Source organism: Giraffa tippelskirchi, chromosome 1 (assembly GCF_054371585.1).
Source record: "Giraffa tippelskirchi isolate mGirTip1 chromosome 1, T2T-mGirTip1v1.2.pri, whole genome shotgun sequence".
In the NCBI taxonomy this organism is placed as follows: Eukaryota; Metazoa; Chordata; class Mammalia; order Artiodactyla; family Giraffidae; genus Giraffa; species Giraffa tippelskirchi.
Window position 1 is genome coordinate 96,972,045 of NC_137275.1, and position 26,086 is coordinate 96,998,130.

Here is a 26,086-nt window from a genome sequence, read left to right on the forward strand (position 1 = left end):
GCCCAGACATCAGTCACATGTGGCAGAGCCATCTGAAGCCACTAGGTTTGGTGAGTTCTTCTAAAACAAGTAAATAATTAAATGGCTTTATAATTATTTTCCTTGTTTGGTGAAATGAATATAAAGATGAAGTTAAAATATAAATATGCACTGTTGTTTTTAACAGAGTACTAAGATAAAATGGCTTTGTATATACCTTATATTCATTTAAACAGTTTTGACCGGGACCATTATTTGAGAATATTTATGAGCATTGCAACATTATTTTGATTTTATATAATTTTATTGCTGTTTACTTGCCACTGCCTAAATGGGGAGATGAAAGTAGTGCCAGATATATGATTGAAATACTGCACCATTGAAATGTGAATGACAGACCTAGTGAAAGGTTTATTTTTATAGCAGTCACAGCAAGTATGACTTTTTTAGTGGAATCAGGTAGCAGATCCAATGTTTGGGTGTTGGATATGGCAGTTGTCTGGCAGTCAAATTAGTTTTGATTTCAGTTAGTGCCTTATCTTGTTCAACCAGGACTAGAAAGGCTTCAATGTATAATTCTCCCAGAATAATACCCCATTTCTTCAATTTTCCAAAAACTTATGATTTACCCTTTATTTTACATTAGTTTATAATCCAAAACAGTGTGTGTTGCTGGAAGACAGCAATTCCCCATCAGTGAAGGTATTTAAAATGACCATCTGTCAGAGATGATGGAAATATTTTTACTGGATGGAAAAATCCCTTGCAACTTGATAGTCCATGATTTTCTTTCTATATCTGTCACCGTTTTCATCTCTTTGGACTCATCTTCATGATACTTATTTTTTTCCACTGCTAATTTCATATGCAATAACTAGAAAATTAATCCTAAAATGTCCTTTTTAGAGTAAAGTGCTGTCTGCTGACTGCAACTACCAGAATTACCTGGGTTACCTACTAAAAGAATAAAATTCTTAGGACCCACTTTGGATCTGCTCAATTATTTTTGGTGAATTTTGACAGGCGTCCCACTGTTTTTGATGTGTGCTGGAGTTTAGAACCATTGCTCTAGAATGTGGTCAGCAAGCATGAAGCTGAGTTCCTTTAGAAAGAATCTCTGATTTCAGTTACATATGTTAAATTGCTTCTTGGCTATTACATTTGTTTCTTTTAAGTCTAAATGGCAATAGTTATGATACAAGAGAAGAGAAAGCATTTTTCTCTTATTGTATTCTTATTCTACATCTAGAACCTAGAATGCTTCACATACACCATATCATTTAATCTTCACAGTAACTCCTATCGAGTACTGTTATCCCAGTTTTGTAGATTAGCAACTGGAGACTCAGAGGCTTTATGTAGAGATGATGATGGAGAAATGATGGACATTTTTCCCACTAATCAAGAAGTGACATATTTTGAACCATTTCTCCCATGCAAACCAGATGCTAAGTTATTCTATGCTAAGCTATTCCTGTGTCTCTAGGAAAGCATCTAAGCTATCTATAGTTTCATCTTCTGGTAAGAAATCTTCCAGATTTTTCCCCCCAGTGTTATTTCCTATCTTTCATCAGTTGATCACGGTTTCCAAAATGCCCACTCTAATCCCTGGAAATAATATGTAAAGAGGATATTTTTCCTGACTCTCTGAAATATTCTTCTAAGCAAGACTTCTCTTTCTGTTCATTTTGCTTCCATTACATCTTGTGGCATGTTTGTGTAGATGGTTCTTTCAGTTTACACAGACAAGGTACTGGACTTTGGAAATCCACAAAAATGAATGGAACAACAAAAAAAGTAAACAGGTATCTTGATGTGGTTTAGGTGTGTTAAATTAAGCTAGCATAAAAAGTCGATCCTACTTTCATAACTTGAGTTCTAATTATTCTTTTGAGGAACTTTGTTAGCATGATATTCTCAGTAATTGCTCTATAGAAGACTCTTCTTCATGTACTCTTTTATGAAGTGTTTGAGGTTTCTTTTTCCTTCTTGATAAAGTTTCTAAAGAGACAAGTGATTGCATATTGAAATAGAATTAAGATCTTTAATCTGCATTTGTTAGAACATACTAAATTATAAATGAGTCTACAGTTGTATTTCTTTCCTGCTTGCATTCTGTAGTAGCAGAAACAAAATCACTATTTTTATCTTAGTTGGCACTGACCAGATTCATCACAGCAAATAAATTTACCATCTCAATTTCCTTTTACTTGGGAAAGTCAGAGTTGGGATTGCTACCAAATGAAACAATTTTTTGACAGAAAAAAATCTTTTATATACTTGAGACCAAGTAAGTAGGATAGGGCATTTCTTTTCTTTGAAATCCATAAATGCCCTTCAACCCTTCAGGGAGGGTGAATTTAATTTTAAAGCTGGTGGTGGTGGTGCTTTAGTCGTTAAGTCATGTCTAACTCTTGTGACCCCATAGACTGTAGCCCGCCAGGCTTCTCTGTCCATGGGATTTTCAAGGCAGGAATACTGGAGGGGGTTGTCATTTCCTTCTCCAGGAGCTCTTCCCGACCCTAAGATCGAACCCGTGTCTCCTGCATTGCAGACAGATTCTTGACCATTGAGCCACCAGGGAAGGAGACAGTAAAAAATGTTCTAGTTAATGATACACCTAAATCTAGAGGGTAAGCTTGTGCTTAGCTACCAGATCTGTTTTGTTTTTTTTTTTCCCTCCTGGTAGCTCATAGACAACTATCATCTTCTACCCACTAATTTGTGTTTGTGCTCATTAAGACAAAGACCTTGATTTCTAACATTTACTTAACAAGCTTCAATTTCTAAGCATCAACTTGTTTCAGTTCAGTTCAGTCGCTCAGTTGTGTCCGACTCTCTGCGACCCCATGAATTTCAGCACGCCAGGCCTCTCTGTCCATCACCAACTCCCGGAGTCTACCCAAACCCATGTTCATCGAGTCGGTGATGCCATCCAACCATCTCATCCTCTGTCGTCCCCTTCTCCTCCCGCCCCCAATCCTACCCAGCATTAGGGTCTTTTCCAATGAGTCAACCCTTCGCATGAGGTGGCCAAAGTATTGGAGCTTCAGCTTCAACATCAGACCTTCCAATGAACACCCAGGATTGATCTCTTTTAGGATGGATTGATTGGATCTCAGCTTAATTTAGATGTTTCTTCCTTGTGCATAGGAAAGTTCCTTTAATTCAACAATGGTTTGCTAGGTGTATAGTCCTGCAATCAGAGAAGGCAATGGCACCCTGCTCCAGTACTCTTGCCTGGAAAATCCCATGGATGGAGGAGCCTGGTAGGCTGCAGTCCATGGAGTCACGAAGAGTCAGACATGACTGAGCGACTTCACTTTCACTTTTCACTTTCGTGCGTTGGAGAAGGAAATGGCAACCCACTCCACTGTTCTTGCCTGGATAATCCCAGGGACGGCGGAGCCTGGTGAGCTGCCGTCTGTGGGGTCGCACAGACTTAGCAGCAGCAACAGCAGTTGTGCAATAGCTGCTGTGGTATTACTAAACTGAAAGTCAATGCTTGATACCCTTACTTTGAGTTTATAATCTGGTTGAGTAGACATTTCTATTGAAAAATAAGCCATTTGGAGAAATATAATAATTATTATGTTGTACATTGCCAAAAATTAATTCTATAAGAGCCTGGAGGAGAGCAAGAGATCAGTGTGATTTTGTTAAAACACTAAGCCATATGAGTGGATGAGCAATAACCCTAAGCCTTGAATTTCAACGAATACTTCAGTATGAAGGAACACAGGCAATCAGATGGAGCAACTTCAGCCATATAATTTCAAGTAAAGATTAAGAAACTGTTGAGACATTTATTGTAGTTCACAGCTATAAACTTTGTGAGTGAACTCTTGCTGTTATGTCCTGATGCTCTGAGCCTTGGTCAATTCTAGGCTTGCATTTTGGAATCCATTTTCTTTGGGGAATTTTACTGTGTCCTTCTCTTATATATCTCTGGTCACTTATTTATGAAGGCCTTGCCCCATATATATTTATACTTATACATTATTTCTGTAGTCAATAGTAAATTCCAATAAATAAACAGGAGAACATTTCTTTTTTTTTTTTTTTTTTTAGAACATTTCTATAAATTATCCGAATTATCAGTCTTTGCCTTTACCTTAAGAGATACTGATATGGTTAACTCAGGACTGTAACTACCTAGAACACTAATACAGGGATTTCTAAGATTTTACATATTAGCTGAAAATGGCTTTTCTTATTTGGTTATTATTATATCTGTTGTGCATTAGCCTACTTTGTGTATTGGCATGCTTTTGAGTTCTCTCCGAGTAGCTAGGTCCTGTTGTATTTTCAGATCTTTGAATGTGAAATTCATGACTTTTTCCTTTGTTCCCACTTGCCTGGTCTGTCTACAGGTTTCTGCCCTTGGTCTTTGTCCATCTTCACTGCCAGGCAGGATGACTCATGGCCAATTATTTTACCTCTAGCTGCCTTGGACTTTCTACCCATGAAATAAGGACAGTAATAGCTACTGCCACTTCAAAGAACACTTAAAGTTTGAAGAGGAAGAAGTAAGGGAGTATTTCAGAAGTAAAACTATGAAGACAGAAATCAGTGTTAGGATCTGTGTGAATTTTGCAAGTTTGAAGAAGTTAAAAATAAAACGTGGACCATTCTAGAGTGTTTCACCAAGTTCTAATAAGTGATACCTTCTAAAGTATTTTAATGTAATCATTTATTGTCATGCTGATCTTTAGCAACAAATATCTCTGGTGAATTGAACCAGTTTAGGTGAGGGTGTTCTAATTTTTTAAAAATTATTGAAAGTTTTAAAAAAGCAAAACATTAGGAGAACTATGTATGAGAAATTCGGTATTTTCTGCGTCAGGATTTCAGTTCTCTTTTCATAAAATGTGTATCCCTAAAGATTCCTTTTCCTAGGTGTTCTAAATATTTGCCCTGATTTGAGAGGGTGTGGTGGCAAGATGCCCTCCTCTCTTATTTTATAGCATTGTCTCATTGTAATCATTGCACAGAGAGGTGGCAACAGAGCTAAAAACCAATACTCTAAAATGAAAATCAGGAAGAAAAAAAAAAACTAGAGCAAGTACAGACACTTTATATTCAGTAATTTGGAGATAGCATTAGAACCATCCATCCTATTGGCTTACTAAAATGAGTATGAGTATCTGCTTTAACTAACTCACATCCAATGAAATCTGTTAGATATGTTAGATGTGTTTCACATGCTACAATTGTATAGTATTTTCCATGTAAGACACAACAAATCATTTCATTGCCCTCTTAAATCAGTCAGATTCAAAAGACAAGATCTACATAGGAATTTGGTATGCATATGTTGTTGTCATGAACTGTAGTAGTATAGTATAGTTAACAGTTGTGTATGCAACTGAGGCTTAGCATGATTTATCATGTATCATCATTTGTGTAGAAAAGTTGTTCCAAAGCTTGTGTTTAAATGGCCAATGAATAGACTTTATAAATAGCCTATAGGAATCAGTTCTGTTCTGCCTCAGCATGAAGAGGAGAGGGCTATCATCATAGTGTGTTTGTATGAATTATTCCTCTGTCCCAGGACTTTGATGTGGCTGTATGCCACACACCTGTTCATTGCAGGGTCACACAGCATGTACTGGGGGTGTGTGCCCGTGACAGCGTTGAGGCAGATTTGTCATATTCAGGGTTGTGATGTTTCTTCTAAATCTCCTGAAGAAAGCTAATATGACTTTCAATATGATTGTCAGGTTCCCCTCCTCTGTAGAAGGTCAAGGTGCTGCGCTGCCCTGATGATAATGCTTTATCCTGTGTAGTACCCATAAGGAGAAGGATGGAAGGAATGTCCCATGGCCTCTTCCACCCATATCAGAAGACATGCATTGGAGTTTGTAGATTCAGCAGGATACAATAAATTTGCATCTAGAGTTTATCTGCACAGCAGTTTTTTTGTTTTTTTTTTGGTGTGGGTTTCAAGCTACTATAATTGTTTGTTCATTTTGAACAAGTGAATCTGATATTAGAATAGAATCTACATTATGGAGTTTACCCTCTAGTTCTAGCAAAGGGATTTGATTCTCCCAGGACAACATATAGAACAAAATGAAACAAGTGACAGGGATAAAATAAAATACATATGTAAAATTCTTTTTGGAGAGTTTTGTATCTATACTTTGAGAATTCCAAAATTGGCAACAGTTTCATAGCCTGTTATTTATAGTAGTAACTATGAAAAGTCTTAATGTAAATTACCCATTTATTTTCATAAATTTAGACTATTTTGAAAACTGTATTTGACTAACATTAATAAAATGTTTGTGAGTAATACATTAGTCTGTTCTAAGACTCTGAATAAGTCCATATACTGGGCTTAAGCCTTTGACTGTGTAGATTATGACAAACTGTGGAAAGTTCTTAAGAGAGATGGGAATACCAGGCCATCTTACCTGTCTCCTGAGAAACCTGTATACAGGTCAAAAAGCAACAGTTAGAACCCTGTGTGGAACAACTGATTGGTTCAAAATTGAGAAAGAAGTATGACAGGGCTGCCTGCTGTTACCATGTTTGTTTAACCTATACACTGAGCACATCATGAGAAATGCCGGTCTGGATGAGTTACAAGCTGCAATAAAAATAGTCAGGAGAAACATCAACAACGTCAGATATGCAGATGATACCACTCTAATGGCAGAAAGTGAAGAGGAACTAAAGAGGCTCCTGATGAGGGTGAAGGAGGAGAGTGAAAGAGCTGGCTTAAGACTAACTATTAAAAAAACTAAGATTGTAGCATCTAACCCCATTACTGTATGGCAAATGGAAAGGGAAAGGGTGGAGGTAGAGACAGATTTCCTCTTCTTGGGTTCCCAAATCACTGCAGATGGTGACTGCAGCCTTGAAATCAGAAGACAACTGCTTCTTGGTGGTAAAGTGATGACAAACCTAGACAGTGTGTTGAAAGGCAGAGGCATTACTCTGCAGACAAAGGTCTGTATAGTCAAGGCTATTGTCTTCTCAGTGGTCATGTCAGTTTTGAGAGCTGGACTATAAAGAAGGCAGAACACCAAAGAGTTTATACCTTCAAACTGTGGTGCTAGAGAAGACTCCTGAAAGTCCCTTGGACAGCAAAGAGATCAAACCAGTCAATCTTAAAGGACACCAACCCTGAATATTCACTGGAAGGGCTAATGCTGAAGCTGAAGCTCCAGTATTTTGGTCATCTGATGCAAACAGATGACTCATTGGAAAAGTCCCTGGTGCTGGGAAAGATCAAGGGCAGAAGAAGAGGGCATTGGAGGATGAGATGGCTGAATAGCATCACCGATGCAATGAACATGAACTTGGGCAAACTCTGGGAGATGGTGAGGGATAATCGGGAGGCTTGGTGTGCTGCAGTCCATGGAGTTTCAAAGAGTTAGACACGACTGGGCTACTGAACAATGGCAATAACAACACTGGGGTTTTAGGATTAATAGTGACTGGGTTTTGGTTTGAATTGCTCAGCTATTTAGGGCATAGTGCTAGTCTAGCCACTATATTCCATACAGACCAATTATCTGTAGTCTCAAACCTTGGACTTCATTCTTAACCTTAAAGAGTAGTTGATTGAAGGGAGGCAGAGACGGACAATACTGCTAGTTGTGTATAAATCCAAACCCATTACCCAACACATACACTTTTTAAGAAATGCATATTCTGTTGACACATTTATATATCAGTATTCCTCCCTAATTACTTATCTTTCTCCTCAATAAATAAAGTTCTATCTTTTGTAGTGGATCCATATGAGGAATAAGTCCTCTATGACTTATGATGTTTGCCTAAGTCAATTAATTATGCTTGTTTGAATAAATTATGCTTTTTGCAATAAACTGAGCAATTTAATAATAGAAAAAATATTCATTAATAAAAATAGTTCACCTCATTGTAACAACATTTTACGAGAATAAATAAAAAGCAATAATTAAAAGTACTGAGAGCTTATCATAGTATTAGGGGCTAGCCACTGTGCTGAGTTCTACATAGATTAATTTTCTCTTCACAATTTTTCGATGAGTGGGTGACCATATAATCTTCATATTAAAGATGAGGAAATTGATCTAAATGGATTGAAAAACTTCCAAGATTGAATCTGTGTAGCTATCCCAGATGTAACCCCAGGTCAAACCTACCATTTTGCCCATCTCCAAAACCCCATCATATGCTGATAGAACAGTTTAAATAATTAAGACAGGACCCAAGAATGAAAGAAATAAAGGTTTCTTTATGTGCAAAATCCATTGTTACCAATATGCCTTCACTGATTGGCCAATGAATCTAAAAAGCTATTTTGATTGATTTTTTTCAAAAATAGTTCAAAATAAAAATATAAATCCAAATAGGAAAATGTTTTTTATGTAGTTGTTGACTAGCATTATCAGAAGCTTTCATAATATCCAAGCCAGATGTGAATTCTTAGTCTTAGCACTGGAACACTGAAGAATGAAGCTTTATCCATTGGTATTTCCATCTGTGCTTCAGCTATTTTAGTCAAATAACTGATACCATTAACACAGCCTCTCCAGTATAAGGAGGAATTTGTTAGTGAGTTTCTGTTGCTTGTCCTAATTTGAAAGGTCGCTAATCTATCATGTGTTCCATAATCTCATTACACAGCAGGGACCTCTTTCCATTGTTAAAGAATCAGTAGGAGTGATTGCCCTGTTACATGGGGCCAGTCAGGCATTTGTCTCCTGGCCATGGAGTAACCTGGACTTTTTGACAGGATAGGAGGTCCATTTCCACACTCTTCCAAATGGTCTAATCCCAAGTGGCTTCCATGCCTGATTTGTGAAGATAGTTCTTAAGTAACAACAACAAGTCTATGTGATTTGGGTACTTTTACTTTTGACAGAATACCTTGGTCAGACAAAGAACTACTCTTGGAACAACTTTCTGAATCACTGGCCAGAATTCACTGAGATAGTGAAGATTCTTTTCTTATTGCTTCTTTCTGATAAAAATATAAAGGGATTATTATTTATTTTATTGTAATATCTCATTTATAATTTATCCACGTGTGAAGACAATTAGTAGAGTGGAATTATTTTTTCCTTTGCAAATAAATTAAGTTTTCTTTCCATAAAAGATATTAAGAGATCGACTTTTTGTAGGTTGCCTATACAGCAATGTCAAAGAGTTTAGGAAAAAGTTGTATACACACATACATATACATTTGTGTTATTCTGAGTTTCAGCTATGATACTATTGGAAATGGCTTAGAAACTTTTGATTTGAAAAAGAAGTTATAACCATACTCTTAACTCACATTTGCCTGGATGTTTGAAATACCTTTATTATTGCTGTTGTCCAAAAAAGTTTCTGTAATGAATTATCCTCATTCTAAAAAGCTAGTGTTGTGCCATATACAGATTTTAGATTCTTGTCTACAACCGGATTATTAATTTGAAAGTTATATATTGAATTTCCAAACGTCCAAAAAGGCTTCCTTCCTCTTATGGTGGGTTAGAATACTTTTATCTGTGTATGTCAGGATCTATGACAACAGTCTCAAGTTCCAACCCAGGAGTCAAGATCATGTGGAGACTATCGTGGGATGGCCTATAATTCAAATATCATATACATCTCACCTTAACACTTTATAATAAAGAAAGTAACATTAGTGTGCAGTGTGAAATTTTTACTGTTTGGAATCATTTCTCAAATTCATTTCAAGGTGATCAATGAGTTTAGAATTTTTTGTATTCTTTATTGCCTATAAGCTCTTTGTATATTCCTATATGAATGCATATCACCCTTTCATAGTACCTTTTTTTAACTTCCAGAAGAACTTTATTTTGAGTAAAGATTATTTAATACTATATGAGCTGAAAAAGTGAACAGTTGTGAAGAATTCAATAAACTGAGAATATGAGATCCAACGTGGAACTCCTAGAATGTTTTTGATACAAATAATTACATCATGGGGGTGACTGGTACTTAAGAAGATATGGCTGACTACATTTTTCTATATACTGAATGTTCTGGAATATGAAAATGATTCCTTGCATCTGCTCAATGACAGTTGTCTAGTACTTATTCATCTATCATTTTTCCAGTAATTTCAAGGCTGTGTAGCTGAGATATTTAAAAATAGATTTAATATTTTACCTTTACTTTCTATAGAACTAATTTGATTAGTGCCACAGTGAAAAGTAATTATATCTATTGACCCTAAAGTGACCTTGAGAAAATGAGGTGCTTAGACCAATTTAGGTAACAAATGATGTGTTGTATTATCAGTTCAGTTCAGTTCAGTCGCTCAGTTGTGTCTGACTCTTTGCGACCCCATGGACTGCAGCTCGCCAGGCCTCCCTGTCCATCAACAACTCCCAGAGTTCACTCAAACTCATGTCCATTGAGTCGATGATGCCGTCCAACCTTCTCATTCTCTGTTGTCCCCTTCTCCTCCCATCTTCAATCTTTCCCAGCATCAGGGTCTTTTCAGATGAGTCAGTTCTTCACATCAGGTGGCCAAAATGTTGGAGTTTCAGCTTCAGCATCAGTCTTTCCAATGAATACCCAGGACCGATTTCCATTAGGATAGACTGGTTGGATCTCCTTGCAATCCAAGGGACTCTCAAGAGTCTTCTCCAACACCACAGTTCAAAAGCATCAATTCTTCGGCACTCAGCTTTCTTTATATATTTATGTATTTCTTTATTTTTGTATTGGTCTGTATTATAGGTGACCAAAATTAAAGTTCTGTGGTGTATTATCTACTTGAATCAAAATTTTGAAATTGAGTCTGATATTTAGTAGAAAGATATCCAGTGGAATATATATGAGCATTATTCATATATATATGTATATGTATAACAAATATTTGGAAATTGCCAAGTAATAGCAAAAGACACCATAAAATTTGCTACCTTTTCTAAGTTATAGTACTGGATTATCATTTAGCAAAATCATACCTGCAGCCAACATTGCAGGTAAAATAATATCTTTAACAGTCATTATTAAAATAAATTCTGAGAAAGATGAATTTCAGTATTTTCTCTCAGAAAATATATTGTAGTTTTTGAGTTCACTTTCACTATATGCCTAGTCAAAGTTTGTATTTCTTTAATGGTGCAGATGTCATTTTCCATTGTAAAAAGAATTGTGTTTTGTCACAATAAAAAAAACTGTCTATTTTTATGTGGCCACTTTCTCAGTTGGGAGAAGATGGAAGACCAAATAAACTGGTAAATAGTAATCTACATCTATAATATTTATTAGAGATTATTTTCATTTGGTGGCAGTAGTTGTTTTTGTGTTTTAATTTAAAAAATTCTTGAAAATTAATGTAAATGTGAAAATCAAATAATTGAATTATGGAAAATGATATTTTGTCTCAAAATATTTCTACTTTTTAAAATTATGAAACCAAACTCAATGCAAATGTAAAAGTAAGGCTGAAAACTAAATCTCTGGTCTATTTTGAGTAGACATTATAATAATTTTCAACTAGATTCATTGGAGTTTATTTAGGTTGCAAAGGGAAAAATACATTTCTGCTTCTGTATTTCATTTGATGGCTCAAATGGCACTTTATGGAAAACTCACCACTAAGCTCATTTTAATACAATATTTTATTTTGGGGTTGACCTAAAACATTAAACTGAAACTGATTTTTTTAAAAACACACAAAAAAGTTTTATTATTATTTTTTCCCAATAGATAACGTACAAATGGCTTTCCTTCTGTTGAAAGTCATTTTTGGAACTTTTAGCACCGTGGTCCAGTTTAGACTGTGTTGCTTTTAGGTATTAAAGATGTATATGGCTTATTTTTTGAGAAATTTTGATTCATTAATTTTTTATGAATTTGAAACCCTTTAGAGTTTGATATGACATAAATGCGATTCACTGCAAATCTAACAGTAAAAAAAAAAAAAAAGATCCCTTCTACTTACCTCATCATCTCTCTGTGTGGATTAAGTTCCCTCAACAATACTCCTAGGGGCTTATCATGATGATAGGATTTTGTGCCTGCTTTAATCATGTTTCCCATATGCAGGTGCCAATTGTTCAGTGAGTACATACATAACAGCAGGCGTGCCAGTCAGGATTTAGCCAGGATTAGCCAGGAGGACTCTACGCTCCACTGTGGCACAGAGCCACCCGTGCCAGAAGCCCCCTGTTACCCCATTTTTTTTTTTTTTAAGAAAATCCAGACTGTTGTGAACAATATGACCTTGTATGATTCTTTGAGAAGTAAGCAAACTTTTATTTATGATTTAAATCATAAATTGCCATTCATTTTCTGTATATCTATAGAAGCTCTAACAAATAAACAATTTTAGAATTGAAATTTAAACAAATGTAATACCTCTCAGGCAACCCACTCCAGTGTTCTTGCCTGGAGAATCCCAGGGACGGCGGAGCCTGGTGGGCTGCCGTCTATGGGGTCGCACAGAGTCGGACACGACTGAAGCGACTTAGCAGCAGCAGCAGCAATACCTCTCAAGTATCCATAGTACTTATCCTATGTATATAATACATAGGATAAAAGGTAACATTTTTTATTATTGCAAAGCCAATATATTTATGAATGCTTAGTGTCTCACTCTCTTGTGTGTATGAATGTGTGTGTTAATGTGTATGCATCCAAGTGACACTGTTTGATTCTTACTAATTTCTTTGAGTGTATAAACTTCAGGACTCCAAGTAGCTTAAAATGGAGCTAAAATTAGCTTAAAATTTCTAAATCCAAATGTCTTGTTTTATATGAGGAAACTAAGATGCAGAGAAATCAGATATGTTGGCCATGATCATGTAAGTCATTAATGGTAGACATGGGCCTAAACTTCACGTCTCCTGACTCCTAGAACAGTGATGTTTCTATGCTTAGGGGTCATCTTAAATAGTAATCAGAGCCTAGTAATGAGAAGAGCATTAAAGTTTTGATTTTGAGCAAGGTAAAACTTTACAAAGGCCCTTTATATGCTTATAGAGGAGACTTAGGTCAGCTGACAGGACAAGCCATGTTTCTAATGCCAAGTGATGTGCTAAGTTTTCACCTGCAGGATTATTATGCGAAAGCTAATTTCTTGATATTTAGTATTCAAATGCTTCATGAGAACTTGTTATATTAGTGCTCTCAATCTAGGGCAGTCTCTCAGCTGGGATATGTGACAGGGGGGCTACTTTCCTGGAGTCACTACTCTTGTGTCCACTGGGTTCAGGTATATATTTTATAATACCTTAAGGCCTTTAAAAATTAGAACTTTAAAACAAACTAAAAAGGTAGCTGGAATCAAAACATTATTAGGAAACTATATATGGATTTGTTGAACTGTTAACATATATCCATCTTATAAAGGGACTTGGTTTTACTTAACAGTCTGTGTATTAATAGCTTTAATTTTTTAAATCAATTACTCTTGCATTTATCTAAATTATTAGACTATAAGACCTGTTGCACACACTTTACATTTTACCAACCCACAGTTCACAAGATCTTCTTCTGTCCCAACTCCACCTTCAAGCTTCAGTTTACATTTCCCCTCCTTAGTAGAGCCATCCACTCCACTTCTCTATATCCCCAGTGGAGTACATCCTGCTTCTGTTCCTTGCCCTCCTTGCCAGGCTCACAGAATTCAAGATAGATTTTTATAACACCTAAATACTTGTATTATTCCCAGTCAACAGTTAATATCAGATGTTGGTGGAGTATTATTTAATATTCCATTCTCTGATGTTCTTTTAAGCATCTAGTGTTTAAGTGTAAACTTTAAATTTTATCTGAAAGTATATATCACGCTTCCTTGGTAACTCAGTGGTAAGGAATCCACCTGCCAATGCAGCTGATGCGGGTTCAATCCCTGGTTCAGGAAGATCCCCTGGAGAAGAAAATGGCAACCCACTCCTTATTCTTGCCTGGGAAATCCCGTGGACAGAGGAGCCTGGTGGGCTACATTCTATAGGGTCGCAAGAGTTGGACATGACTTAGCAACTAAACAACAAACAGCATATATTGACTTAGTGTAACTACAAACCCAAGATGCAGTAAACATACTAGAAGAGCTTGCCAAAATGTTACTTCTAAGAGCCTATCAAGCAGATTTAATATTTTATTTTGGATTACACAAAGTTTATAAATCATACTGTTAGAAAATAATGGGGATGAGAAGACTTTCTATCGCTTTATATCTGAGTAGAGGAAATAAAATGGGAATTTATATTTCTACCCCATTGGGCAAGGACTGAGGACCTGCAGCTTCAATTTTTAATCTCTTCCTACTTTGATTCATGTTGTCCCCCCTCCACCTCCCAACACACATGTGCGCCTTATGCTTCTTGTAAGCCTTCTCCAGGGGCTAATGGATTTATTCTGTGAGTGTTGACATTTTTGTTGTTGTAGTACTCTTATTAGCAAAGGCTCTTGGTTACTCTTGCAGGATGCTCTTTATTTATCCAGGTACTATTAATCCTTCACTCAACACACATTTATTGAATGCCTCTGGACACTCTATGGTGCAAAATACAGAATACTAATTTCTTAAAGACCAAGAATATACCTCCCTCACTTAATAGCTGATTCTTAGATGATAAATGACATGCTGGAAGTCTGCATAGTCTAGTACAAGAGCACAGAAAAGGCCAGGCAAAACTCCTGCAAGTGGTGGTGATGGAGCTGAGCTCTGAAGGATGAGCAGGAGTGACCCGGGCACAGGTGCAGCAGAAGCATTTCCGACAGAAGTTAGAGCGTGATTCATGTCATGGAGAAGTGAAAATAGGCCAGCACACCTGGAGAAGGGCAGAATGGGGCAGAGGTCAGAGTTTGGAATGGGACAGGTGCTCTGCTGTGTGTGAGGTATGTAAGTTTGGATGAGCAATTGAGCTTCTCTGTGTTCTACTTTCCTCATCTAAAAATGGAGATAATTATAGAACTTGCTTATTAGGATTTCTGTGAGAACTAGTGAGTTAATATATGTAAAGTGCTTAGAGGAAGACTTGGCAATAATGAACATCATGTAAGTTTTCTTTTGCTAGATTATAAAGTGGAAAGTAAGTAGGGCATGTGATAAATGAGGCTGAAGATATAGGCAAAAGTAAAGCTGTTGTGCCTCACGGTGATGAGCTTGGACTATATGTTGTGTAGCTAAAGGGGAGACTTTAAAAGGCTTTAAGCAATGAAGTGATGTGACCAGATTTAGTTTTTCCATCACTCTGGAGACTGAATTGGAAATTGTGCACACGTGCATGCTCAGTTGTGTCTGACTCTTTGAGACCCCATGGACTGTAGCCTACCAGGTTCCTCTGTCCATGGGATTTCTCAGCGAAGAAGACTGGAGTGGGTTGCCATTTCCTCCTCCAGGATATAGGGAGAATTTATTTAGGAAGCTATAAAGCTTGGGAAATGTGATATGGGAATAAACTAAGATGTCATAGTGGTAGGTGTGGAGAGGAAGGGACAGATAAACTTATATGAGTCTGATTGTGGATAGTGGTGAGGTGGATTAAGGGAAGAGCAAGAGTCAAAATGACTCCTTGGTGTCCAATTTTGGCGATTTGGTGGCTGGTGGTACTAACAACTGACATAGTAGATAGCACAGGAGGAGCAGATTCAGAGGGAAAGATGTTGGGTCCTAATTTTCACCAGTAAGGCTTGTAGTTCCTGTCGGATATGCTGAGGGAAAAATCCAACAAACATTTGACGTGTGATACTTGGGGGAAAGATCTGGATAGGTGTAATTTTAAGAACCATCAGCATGGTGAGACTGAAATCCTGAGAAGTAATGAAATCACTCATAGATGGAGGACGGAATCTTGGAGTGACACCTGTAGTTACAGAAAAGGCTAAGAAAGAGATTCTCAGCATAGAGACAAGAGGAGATAGAGAGCTCCCAGGAGAGCTGGGGAAGAGCACATGCTCATCTTTGTCTCCAGGTATGATTTCCCCACTTAAGAATGCCAGGCTAAACCATGAGTCTAAGGTTACCTGGTTTTCCACCCAGGCTGCATGGCTTATAGTGAAAATGTTAACTGATCACGTGTTTCTCCTTGGTTAGGTGGACCAAGCTCATTCTCTTGTCCATTGGTCACACAGTCATTGTGTCTTTAGGGCCATTGAGTGATGCCAGTTGATTTTCTAAGCATGCTGTTAGAGTCTGTATCATTGGAGCATTAAGTAGATCATTTAGGCAGTTATTCCCAAACTAAAGAGATCACTAAAGATCATTTGGGGAGGTTCAAGAGGGAGGAAATGTATATATACTTATGGCTGATTCATGTTGATGTATGGCAGAAACCAACATAACATTGCAAAGCAATTATCTTCCAATTAAAAATAAATAAATTAAAAAATGGATAACCAACAAGGACCTACTGTATAGCATAGCTGTGCTTAGTTGCTCAGTCATATCCGGCTTTTTGCGACCCCATGGACTATAGCCTGCCAGTCTCCTCTGTCCATGGGATTCTCCAGGCAAGAATACTGGAATGGGTTGCCATTTCCTTCTCCAGGGGATCTTCCCAATCCAGGGATCGAACCCACGTCTCCCACATTGCCGGCAGATTCTTTACCATCTGAGCCACCAGTATAGCATAGCAATCACTGCTCAATATTATGTAACAACCTAAATGGGAAAATAATTTTAGAAAGAATAGATACACATATATGTATAACTGAATCACTTTGTTGTACACCTGAAACTAACATAACATTGTTAATCAACTATACTTCATATAAAAAGTCAAAAAACGTTCATTTGGGCAAATATTCCCAAAGAAATTCAAATCATCTCTATGATATTTTATCTTTTCTTCAGTTCTCTCCTGAGTGTGGAAAGACCTGAACTTTATAGCTACATCTTTGCAGAAAAACAAATCTGCTAATAATTGCCTATGAATACCAGATAAAAATCTTTAAGCTATTCCTGTCTTTGTGAGTGAATTTCTCCTATACAATGAAAGAATTGTAAAGATATACAAAATTGAGGCAATTAGTTATGTATATACTGGATGGTTTGCATGTAAGTGATGACAGAAACTATTATAAGAATATTTACCTTGTTATTTTAAAATAATTTGCAAAATAGAGGTCCCTGGAAGTCCTTTAAACTTGTGTTACCCTTGTTTGCTTCCACCAGTTGCTGCATTGTGAATATTATACAAACAGGCATCCCCTAAATGTGTTGGAAAATTGTAACTTTATAGTATATGATGAAAAGCAAATAAAAAGACACCATTTTAGTAATGGATTCGAAAAGTGCCTACAGGAGCACCTGCGTGTATTTTCCAGATTTCAGATTAGAGTGTGATATCAGATGAGGATCAATGGGCTTCCCATGTAGCTCAGCTGGTAAAGAATCCTGCAATACAGGAGACCCTGGTTCTATTCCTGGGATAAGAAGGGATAGGCTACCCACTTCAGTGTTCTTGGACTTACCTGGTAGCTCAGATGGTAAAGAATCCGCCTGCAATGGGGCAGACCTGGGTTGATCCCTGGGTTGGGAAGCTCCCCTGGAGGAGGGCATGGCAACCCACTCCAGTTTTCTTACATAGAGAATCCCCATGGACAGAGGAGCCTGGCAGGCTACAGTACGTGGGGTCACAGAGTCAGACAGAACTGAGTGACTAAGCACACACAGAGGATCAAGAGAATAATCCAAAGTGACTCATATGATTGTATACTTGTTACCAAAAGAATGATAACACATGGCTAAGAGTCCCAAAATATAGGCAATTGTATAATAAATAAATAATAAAGTAGCAGTCTAGATTTAGGGAAACACTAAAAAGATATAAAATCAAGTAAGGGCTGTCAGACTGAACAGATGAACAAAGTTAGAAATGAAGACCAAAGTCCTGGAAGGAATAGGTGATGTGGACAAATTGCAGGGGACATTGCAGAACAAGGAGGGAGCTTTGTTTCTGGGCTTGTAATCAGCAAGGTCAGGGAGAAGTGAAGAAAAGAACATTTATGCCCTAATTAGCCAGCAATTTGTTGTAAAACAACCTTGCCACCTGGAGAACAGAATTGTAGTCTTTATTGGCACAAGCCATCAAATGAGCCAAATTAGAGCAGGCCAACGTCCAGGTCTCCAGCACAAGCTGCAGTGGACGATTAGCAGCAGCTGGGGGCGGGGTGGAGTAGGGGGAGTGGGGAGACAAGAAAGTGTACTTAGTAAAAGAAGGGATAATGTAATCCAAGAAGATCCATGAACGTTCTTGAGACTTCCCTACTGCAGTCAGCCTTTTCCCGTGCGCACCCCCCCAATTTTTTGCTACACTGTGCCGCCTGTGGGATCTTAGCTCCCTGGCCAGTAATCCAGCCCTTGCCCCATGCAAAGTCAGCACAGTCTTAACCACTGGACCACCAGGACATCCCGCAATAAGTCTTTTAAAAGTCAAAGAATTCATTTGGCCTTTGGTACAACTACTGTATGTGCTATCTTAAACTGAATATTTTGCTACTGAGTGAAATTAAATAGGACAAGGAAAGAGCTGCTCATCTCTTTATTGCATCATCATTTATGCTGAGCTTTTCCATTAAAGGGTATTGTTTCTCTTTAACCTTGGGGACCACATGTGACTCACTGCTCTTCTTATGCTAAATAGCCAGTGTGTCTCTGTAACTCATCACTTTTACCTTTACCACAGTCCCTATTCATTTTTCCTTCTCTGGCCTTCCTCAAGGATGTATGACTGTTCTACCAGCAGTGCTGCTGCCAAAGTGCTATCTTCTGCTTGACTCCGTTAATCTCCTCCTCCCTTTCATCTTGTTTTCTAGGCGAGGGGGCTTTACAGCTTTATATCATGCTTTAAATGATCTACCTCCGTGTTGACACTTGACCAGAATAATCTAACCCATCTTATCCCAAGCCCAGTTGGATGTCTGGTCAACTGGAGGTTCAGCCCACTTGTCAGTCTTTACACCACTTGTCTATTTTGTTCCTCATCCTGGGAGAACACTGTGGAGAACTGGTACCTAAATTCTCCTCTCCATGCATTTCTGCTCAGAGAGAATATGTGTTATACTCTCCAAATTAAAAATGTAGCCTCTAGTATTCATTTCTCTGGTTGTGGGATGTTTTCTCTTCTAGACAATGCTGATCAGCTAGCTTTCCTTTGTCCTCTACTGAGTTCTACTCCTAAAATACCAACATTGTCATTTTATCATTTTAAAAGTCTTGGCATCGTTAAAGTTCATGAAATTGTGGGTCTTAATTTGAAGTGTAATGGCGATTCTCCATGCACATAATTATTTGGCATCTTTTACTCTGGAAATAATCAGTACAAATGGCATTGCCCCATGTTTAGTTTTTTTCTTCTGATTTCAACTAAATTTAGTGACTCAGTTTGAATTCCAACAAAAATGCACTTACTTGAATTTCCTGGAAATTCAAGGTGTATTTGAAAAATCACTACATTTGTCTGAAAGACAGAATATTTGCCCTGTGAGTCTGTCACTACACTTTTGGAATCAATCAGTGCTTATTTTCTTGGGCAGCAACCATTCCTGCTCAGTGAGATTGTACATTTCCTTGAAAGGCGATCCAGTGGCCTCATTCCCTTATGTGACTTTCTGACTTTACTTGCTGTTGCCATTGAAGGCACTGAATCTTTTGAAAACACTTAAATACTAATTAAATTAATTTATGGCATGTGTCATTAACATCCCATTCTGCCTTGGTCTTTTCTGTATAAGACAATAAGCCCTTGGGACATTGGAAATGCTTCTATTTACTTGCTTAGTAAACCCTTAGTATCGATCATAGTATGCAGTTTTGATAACTGTAATAGTGATGGATAAAGGACACTGTCACACCCCAGAGAAGTTTTGAGCAAGAATGTCAAGTTAGATTTATTTAGAAAGAAGTAACAGACAGGAGAAAGCCTTAAGAATAAGATTAAGTTCACTTTAAATTGAGATGACAATCATCCCATAGTTCTAAAATAATGACTGCTTCTAATATATACTGTTCTTGCCTTAATTACCTCACGTTTATTTAAAAACAAGCCTGAATGAAATAGAAGGTGACAGAAGCTTAGGCCTGATGTTTTTTCACTCGGATTAGCGACAAGGAATGGCAGATGTAACAGCATGGTTTCCAGCATCAGTCAGCAGATAGGATGGAAGGCTAGATAATAAACAGCATTTACAGTTCATTGCAATGAAGGCCATGCTACATATTTTTTGAAGAGTGGTACAGAAATATACAATACCATCCCCTACTCAAACCAAGGGATCAGGTACCACTTTGTGAACATCTCCACGTGTTTCATACCTGTACCTTACCTGGACTACTTACCTTGGTTGCCAAAAAAAACAAAACTCTTCCCAGACTTAAATCCACCTTCTCCTTAACCAAGTTTCCTCTTTCCTTGATTGACTAACATGCTTACTCTTCCCTATTCTCTACCCATACCCCTGGTAGAATTCATTGCTTCCTTTTTGTTGCTATTGCTGTTTAGTTGCTAAGCTGTGTCTGACTCTTTTGCGACCCCGTGGACTATAGCCTGCCAGGCTTGTCTGTCCATGGGATTTCCTAGGCAAGAATATTGGAGTGGGTTGCCATTTCTTCCTCCAGGGCATCTTCTTGACTCAGGGATTGCCCCCGTGTCTCCTTCATTGCAGGCGAATTCTTTACCACTGAGCCACCAGGGAAGCCCTTTTGTTGCCATAATAGCTTTACAATCTGGTCTAGGCTTAGACTGGTACACCCTTACCTTTCTCTCTTTTTAATAAAATCTACTCCATACAGCCAGAGATCAGACAAAAAGACAAGTACCTTGAGGAGGCATTTACAAACTAACTTCTCCACTCTTACCAACACTTTTACCATTGTCCTGTTGATGTAAGTAGGAGTGGCCTTTGGCTTCACGATAACCTAAGGGCTACTTGGTATGGGAAAGAAGGCCAATAAAACACAGCTTCTGTAACAATCTTTATATGCTCATACCAGATCCTCTATGAACCATGTGGTGTAGGGTCACCCAAGATAGACGGGTCATGGTGGAGAGTTCTGACAAAACGTGGTCCACTGGAGCAGGGAATGGCAAACTACTTCAGTATTCTTGGCCTTGAGAACCACATGAACAGTATGAAAAGGCAAAAAGATATGATACTGAAAGATGAACTCCCCAGGTCGGTAGGTGCCCAATATGCTACTGGAGAAGAGTGGAGAAATAACTCCAGAAAGAATGAAGAGATGGAGCCAAAGCAGAAACAACGCCCAGGTGTGGATTTGACTGGTGATGAAGTAAAGTCCGATGCTGTAAAGAGAGTGTTGCATAGGAACCTGGTCCATGAATCACAGTAAATTAGAAGCAGTCAGACAGGAGATGGTAAGAGTGAACATCGACATTTTAAGAATCAGTGAACTAAAATGGACCGAAATGGACAAATTTAATTCAGATGATAATTATATCTACAACTGTGGGCAAGAATCCCTTAGAAGAAATGGGGTAGCCCTCATAGTCAACAGGAGAGTCCAAAATGCAGTATTTGGGTGCAATCTAAAATGACAGAATGATCTCTTCACTTCCAAGGCAAACCATTCATAATCACAGTGGTCCAAGTCTATGCCACAACCAGTAATGCTGAAGAAACTGAAGTTGAACGGTTCATTGAAGACCTATCAGACCTTCTAGAACTAACACGCAGAGAAGATGTCCTTTTCCTCATAGGGGACTGGAATGCAAAAGTAAGAAGTCAAAAGATACCTGGAGTAACAGGCAAATTTGGCCTTGGAGTACAAAATGAAGCAGGGCAAAGGCTAACAGGGTTTTGCCAAGAGAATGCACTGGTCATAGCAAACGCCCTCTTCCAACAACCCAAGAGAAGACTCTACACATGGACATCACCAGATGATCAATACTGAAATCAGATTGATTATATTCTTTGCAGCCAAAAATGGAGAAGCTCTATATAGTCAGCAAAAACAAGACCGGTAGCTGAGTGTGGCTCAGATCATGAACTCCTTATTGCCAACTTCAGACTTAAATTGAAGAAAGTAGGGAAAACCACTAGACCACTCAGGTATGACCTAAATCAAATCCCTTATGATTATGCAGTGAAAGTGGAAATAGATTCAAGGGATTAGATCTGATAGACAGAGAGCCTAAAGAACTATGGATGGAGGTTCATGACATTGTATAGGAGGCAGTGATCAAGACCATCCCCAAGAAAAGGTAATGCAAAAAAGCAAAATGGTTGTCTGAAGAGGCCTTAGAAATAGCTGAGAAAAGAGGAGAAGCTAAAGGCAAAGGAGAAGGAAAGATATACCCATTTGAATGCAGAGTTACAAAGAATAGCAAGGAGAGATAACAACGCCTTCCCTAAAGATCAGTGCAAAGAAATAGAGGAAAACAATAGAATAGGAAAGACTAGAAAATTAGAGATACCAAGGGAACATTTCATGCAAAGATGGGCACAATAAAGGACAGAAATGGTATGGACCTAACAGAAGCAGAAGATATTAAGAAGAAGTGGCAACAATACACTGAACTATATAAAAAATCTTCATGACACAGATGATGTGATCACTCACCTAGAGCCAGACATCCTGGAATGGGAAGTCAAGTGGGCCTTAGGAAGCATCACTGCGAACAAAGCTAGTGGAGGTGATGGAATTCCAGTTGAGCTATTTCAAATCCTAAAAATGATAACTGTGAAAGTGCTGCACTCGATGTGTCAGCAAGTTTGGAAGACTCAGCAGTGGCCACAGGGCTGGAAAAGGTCGGTTTTCACTCTAATCCCAAAGAAGGGCAATGCCAAAGAATGCTCAAACCACTACACAATTGCACTCATCTCACACACTAGTGAAGTAATGCTCAAAATTCTCCAAGCCAGACTTCAACATTACACGAACCATGATGTTCAAGCTGGATTTTGAAAAGGCAGAGGAACCAGAGATCAAAGTGCCAACATCCACTGGATCATCAAAAAAGCAAGAGAATTCCAGGAAAATATCTACTTCTGCTTTATTGCTTACATTAAAGCCTTTGTCTGGATCACAACAAACTGTGGAAAATTTTTAAAGAAATGGGAATACCAGACCACCTTACCTGCCTCCTGAGAAATCTGTATTCAGGTCAAGAAGCAACAGTTAGAACCGGACATGGAAAAACAGACTGGTTCCAAATTGGGAAAGGAGTACGTCACAGCTGTATATTGTTACCCTGTTTATTTAATTTATATGCAGAGTACATCATGTGAAATGCTGGACTGGATGAAGCACAAGCTGAAATCAAGATTGCTGGGAGAAATATCAATAACCTCAGATATGCAAATGACACCACCCTCATGGTAGAAAGTGAAGAGGAGCTGAAGAGCCTCTTGATGAAAGTGCAAGAGGAGAGTGAAAAAGCTGGCTTAAAACTCAATGTTCAAAAAATGAAGATCATGGTGTCCGGTCCCATCACTTCATGGCATATAGATCAGGAAACAATGGAAACAGTGACAGACTTTATTTTGGGGGGGCTCCAACATCACTGCAGATGGTGACTGCAGCCATGAAATTAAAAGATGCTTGCTCCTTGGAAGAAAAGTTATGATCAACCTAGACAACATATTAAAAAGCAGAGACATTACTTTGCTGATAAAGTTCCGTCTAGTCAAAGCTTTGGTTTTTCCAGTAGTCATGTATGGATGTGAGAGTTGGACTATAAAGAAAGCTGAGAACCTAAGAATTGATGCTTTTGAACTGTGGTGTTGGAGAAGACTCTTGAGAGTCCCTTGGACTGCAAGGAGATCCAACCAGTCCATCCTAAAGGAAATCAGTCCTGAACATTCATTGGAAGGACTGATGTTGAAGCTGAAACTCCAATACTTTGGCCACCTGATGTGAAAAACTGGCTTATTGGAAAAGACCCTGATGCTGGGAAAGACTGAAGGCAGGAGAAGATGGGGATGACAGAGGATGAGATGGCTGGATGACATCACCCACTTGATGGACATGAGTTTGAGCAAGTTCCGGGAGTTAGTGATGGACAGGGAAGCCTGGTATGCTGCAGTCCACCGGGTCACAAAGAGCCGGGCACGAATGAGCAACTAAACTGAATTGAACTGAAGCAGATCCTCTGTCCAGGGAATCTCCAGCAGGGAGAGATGAGAGGTAGATTTGATTGAGTCATATAAAAAGCAAACTCAAACAACATAGACAATTGTATTTTTAGGGGGAAAACTGTGTTTTGAATGCTAGAGTTCAAGTGGCGATATATCCAGGTGTTCAGATGTCAGTCTTCTTGCTAGACTGGTCTTGGTGATGTCCAAGTAAAGTAAGTATGAGATAGTCTGAAATTTAGAAGAATATTTTTTAGAGGTATTGGCAGTGGGATTGGAGGTACTAGTTGTATAGGGAAGTTGTAGTAATTGTTTAGACGGTGTTGTTGTTTAGTCACCAAATCGTATCTGACTCAGCATGCCGGTCTTCCCTTTCCTTCACCATCTCCCAGAGTTTGTCCAAGTTCATATCCATTGAATTGGTGATGCCATCCAACTACCTCATCCTCTGTTGTCCCCTTTTCTGTCTGTCTTCAATCTTTCCCAACATCAGGGTCTTTTGTAATGTCAGCTGTTTGCATCAGGTGACCAAAACAATACCTTATTCAACTCAAGCAAAATCTGAGAAATTACCATGATGGCTTTGATTGTAATTTCTATTTTCTTTAAAGGCTTTTTACTTCAAAAAAATTTTTTTTGCTGTCCTTCCTCTCCAGCTCCTAAAGCTTGTGTTTAGATTATTTACTGGGTGCTTAATTAAAACTACTAGTGTCTCTATTCAAACCCTATTATAGAATTTATGACAGTTGAATAGTATTGTTCACAGACCTGCCTATTTTCTCCACTGCGTCCTTTAATTATTGTAGTTTTGCACAACTTGGCACATAAATGTTGCTCAGTTAATTTCTTTTTAACATAATGAGTAAATTAACTTATTATTGATTGAACATATGCAATTTAGATCTCTACTAAATAATACTGAAGAATACTAGAACAGATATATCTGGATAATATAGTCAGGGCAACCCAATATACCTGGGTCATTTGTGTAATTCTGGTGAAACTAGGACTCAGCCTGAATTGTTTAAATAATCCCCCTAGTGTAGAACAAAGCAAAGAGAATAGCATTCTTTCCTACAGCTGGCTTTTCAAACACCCTACTTCCTTGTTTCTATGATAAGAAAATCTCCTGGATGCATTGCCAGGAGAGTCTCCCTTAGGAGTTTAAAAGAAGAAAGAAAAGAAAGCAAGATACAGAAACCCATTGCATTGTTTTCTGAAAACAGCTTGGCTCTCCTGCTGGTTACCCACGGCTGCCAGGCCATAGAAACACCTCATCTGATGGCACCCAAGCCGCTTCTACTCAGCACACTGGAAGCTTGTGATTAATGTTGTTTGACAGTGGCAAAAAGTGCACCCTACCTTGGATGTCAGCTGATTATTTCCAGTATGGTTGCTGCTGAAAATTCCATTAATGATTTGTAATATCTATTCAACTTGAAGAGAGGAGAAAAGTACTTGTCTGAAAAACGAAAAGTAAATTGGACCCAGTCTTATGGAAAAATCTTAATTTACAGAATGAACATTTGAAGGGAGATTGGGTGGAGGAATATATCAGCAATTTCACCTTTTTTTTTCTTTTTTTACAGAGAGATTTGTTCTGTTATTGACAGTCTATCACTAAAGAATGTGTTGTGAAGAATAAAACTTTTTTGATTGATTTGCTTTCCTTTTCTTCCCAGGGTTCAAGTATGGAAAATTTACATGTTCAATTTGATGTGTTTTTATTAAATGCCTACTGTGTTTAAGGGCCTTAGTAAATATTGATTGAGTTGAACTGAGTGTACTGTTACGAAGATTTATTCCTAAGACCTAGTGTGACCCTTTGGAGAGCCTACCATCTAAGATAGTGATTCCTAACTGTGGCCACATGTTAGACTCTGATGCCTGGTTCTCACTCCCCAGATACTTTGATTTAAGAAGTCTTAGATGAAGCTTGTAACCTCAGTATTTTTCATATGTCTCTTCATACACATAATGTGCCACTGGATTTGAGGAAGAACAGCTAGTCTAAAGGAAGTGAGAAGGTACATGGCCAAGTTCCAGTAGATGTTTAAAGAACAGTGTCTTTAATGGTCTCTCTGAAAAGTATGAGAAT

General features: G+C 38.1%; 1 long non-coding RNA gene across 1 annotated transcript; it reads left to right on the top strand.

Moving 5' to 3' along the window:
* The first annotated feature begins 462 nt into the window (after window positions 1–462).
* On the top strand, window positions 463–4,615 carry LOC145504253 (uncharacterized). Its single transcript, XR_014052149.1, has 2 exons — window positions 463–2,790; window positions 3,102–4,615. It is a non-coding gene; the product is annotated as an uncharacterized LOC145504253 (long non-coding RNA).
* The last annotated feature ends 21,471 nt before the right edge of the window (window positions 4,616–26,086 follow it).